Below are 3,529 nucleotides of genomic sequence, written 5' to 3' on the forward strand. Positions count from 1 at the left end.
CAAGTATTATACTAAGCACGTTAGCTCAGTTCTCACAAAAATTCTGTGAGCTGTTACTTTATTTCCATTTTACAGATTAAGAAACTGAGGATCAATAAGTTAAATAATTTCTAAGTAGCTTTTGGTAGTTCTTTAATCATCTTTTCAATCTATTATATGTGGTTGCTGTATATTCTAGTTTTCCATTTCTTCTCTACTAATTTTGGTTACTTATATTTGCTAGGTAATGGTTCATTTCCTACAGATATTTAAACTTGCTACCATAGGAGCGGCTGGATGGCTCAGTCAGTTAAGCATCCGATTCTTGATCTTCGCTCAGGTCTTGATCACAGGGTCATGAGTTCAAGCTTTGCATCGGGCTCCATGCTGACTGTGGAGCCTGCCGAAAAAAAAGTTGCTGCCATAGTTTTACACCTTGTATTTACTTTGGCTTTGTTTTTAACTTTGCAAATCAACTTAATTGCAACATAATTTGCATATGACAAAATATGCTTATATATCTTTTTAAACTATTTAATCCATACATTATGACAAAGGTCTACACAAATGTCTACATCTGTATTGTCTATATTGGCGCAATCATATATAGTACTTTTCCATAACCCCAGAAGTTTCTTTTTGCTTCTCTGCAGTCAACCCCCACCATCTGGCCCTGGGCAACCACTGATCTGCTCTCTGTCACTTTATTTTTTTTAAAGATTTTATTTATTTATTTGACAGAGAGAGACACAGCGAGAGAGAGGGAACACAAGCAGGGGAGTGGGGGAGGGAGAAGTAGGCTTCCCGCCGAGCAGGGAGCCCGATGCGGGGCTCGATCCCAGGACCCTGGGACCATGTCCTGAGCTGAAGGCAGACGCTTAACGACTGAGCCACACAGGCACTCCTCTCTGTCACTTTAAATATGCTTTGTCTTCTCTAGACTTTCATATAAATGCGATATACTATATGCCCTCTTTTGTTTGCAATTTGTTTGTTTTGGTGAGTTTAATGGTTTTAGATTCATCCACGTTGTTGCATGTATCAGACGTTTGTTTCTTTTTATTGCCAAGTGGCATTCCATTGAATGAATACACCACAATGTTTATCATTGTCTTGTGGTTTTCAGCTTTTGACTTCTATGAATATGTTATGTACTCATAACAAATCACCACAAAACTTAGTGATCTATTTTTTTTTTTTAATTTTTTTCCTCATTAAACTTTTGTTTTAATGGCTCTCAAAATTCTGTGACAGATTTTTGGTCAAGTTGTTTCCATTAAAAAGTACTGATTTTAAAAACTAATAACTTAAAACTGCTACACACAAAAAAACCCCGAAATGGTCCACAAAATAGTCTCCTTTCCTTCTGAAGATTTTATGACCCATTGTTATCATGAATGAGTCTTTTACTATTAAACTTAAATGGCCAACTGACACGAACAGTTCTGAGGCCGTGCTTCCACCACTGATTAAGACTGGGGGGGTGCAGGTATTGGGGATACTACTCATTCAAAGCCTTCTGAGCTTTCTGGGCAGACTTGGTGACCATGCCAGCTCCAGCTGCCGTCTTGTCCACTGCTTTGATGGCACCCACAGCAACCGTCTGTCCCATGTCATGAACAGCAAAACGGCTCAGAGGAGGAGAGTCAGAGAAGCTCTCAACACTCATAGGCTTGCCAGGAACCATATCAACAATGGCAGCATCACCAGATTTCAAGAACTTGGGACCAGCTTCCAGCTTTTTTCCAGAACGATGATCTATCTTCTCCTTCAGCTCAGCAAACTTGCAAGCAATGTGAGCTGTGTGACAATCCAGCACAGGTGCATATCCTGCACTGATTTGGCCTGGAGGGTTCAGGATAATCACCTGAGCCATGAAGCCAGCTGCTTCCACTGGTGGGTCATTTTTGCTGTCACCAGCCACATTGCCACGACGAACATCTTTGACAGTACGTTCTTGACATTGAAGCCCATTGTCCCCAGGAAGAGCCACACTCAAAGCTTCACGGAGCATTTCAACAGACTTTACTTCACTTGTAACATTGACTGGAGCAAAGGTGACCATCATGCCAGGTTTAAGGACACAAGTCTCCACTTGGCCCACAGGGACAGTACCAATACCACCAATTTTGTAGACGTCCTAGAGAGGCAGACATAAGGGCTTGTCAGTTGGACGAGCTGGTGGCAGATTGCAACCCAGAGCTTCAAGCAGTGTGGTTCCACTGGCATTCCCATCTTTACGGGTGATTTTCCATCCCTTGAATCAAGGCATGTTAGCACTTGGCTCCAGCATGTTGTCACTATTCCAACCAGAAATTGGCACAAATGCTACTGTGTCGGGGTTGTAGCCAATTTTCTTGATGTAGGTGCTGACTTCCGTAACGATTTCCTCGTATCTCTTCTGGCTGTAGGGTGGCTCAGTGGAATCCATTTTATTAACACCAACAATTAGTTGTTTTACACCCAGTGTGTAAGCTAGAAGGGCGTGCTCACGGGTCTGCCCATTCTTGGAGATAACCGGCCTCAAATTCACCAACACCAACAGCAACAATCAGGACAGCACAATCAGCCTGAGATGTGCCTGGAATCCTGTTTTTGATAAAGTCTCTGTGTCCTGAGGCTTCAATGATGGTCACATAATACTTGCTGGTCTCAAATTTCCACACGGAGATATCAATGGTGATACCATGTTCACGCTCAGCTTTCCATTTATCCAAGACGCAGGCATACTTGAAGGACCCCTTTCCCATCTCAGCAGCCTCCTTCTCAAAGTTTTCTATAGTTCTTTTGTCAATCCCACCACATTGGTAGATCAGATGACCAGCAGTGGTAGACTTGCCCGAATCTACGGGTCCAATGATGACGATGTTGATGTGAGTCTTTTCCTTTCCCATTTTGGTTTAGGTTGAGCAGTGGTTTTCACATCTGTGTTCTGGCAGCAAACCCGTTGTGAAAAAGAAAACTTAGTGATTTAAAAAGGAAATATTATTATATCACAGTTTCTATGGGTCAGGAGTTTGGGTCTAGGTCAGCTGGGTGCTTCTGCCTCCAGGTCTCCCACAAATCTGTAAGCAAGGTGTTGGCCAGGCTGCTCATTCTCCTCTTCATGGTGTTTGGCAGGATTCCATTTCTTGAGGGCTATTGGACTGAGAGCCTCAGTTCCTCTCTGGCTGTTGGTCAGGGGCCTCCCTCAATTTCTTGTCATATGGGTCTCTTCAAAGAGAAGCTCATAATGTGCCCAAGGGCTTCATCAGAATGAGTGAGGAAGAGAGTAAGAGAGAGCAAAAATATGAAAACCAGTCTTTTTGAGCCTAATCTCAGAAGTGGCATCCCCTCACTTTTGCCATAATCTCTTTGTGAGAGATAAGTCACTAGCTTCAGCTCACACTCAAGGGGAGGGTGTTCATAAAGGCATGAATTCTAGGAGGTGGAGATCATTGGGATCCATGTGAGAGGTTGCCTTCCACAGACTGTTATGAACAGTTGTGTACAAGTCTTTGTGTGGACATGTTTTCATTTCTCTTGGTTAAATACCTAGAAATAGAATTGC

The 3,529-nt window shown here is 42.7% G+C and overlaps 1 pseudogene; it reads right to left on the reverse strand.

Moving 5' to 3' along the window:
• Nucleotides 1-1,480: 1,480 nt before the first annotated feature.
• Nucleotides 1,481-2,896, reverse strand: LOC118550504 (elongation factor 1-alpha 1 pseudogene; annotated as a pseudogene).
• Nucleotides 2,897-3,529: the final 633 nt, after the last annotated feature.

Source organism: Halichoerus grypus, chromosome 1 (genome assembly GCF_964656455.1).
Source record: "Halichoerus grypus chromosome 1, mHalGry1.hap1.1, whole genome shotgun sequence".
Lineage (NCBI taxonomy): Eukaryota > Metazoa > Chordata > Mammalia > Carnivora > Phocidae > Halichoerus > Halichoerus grypus.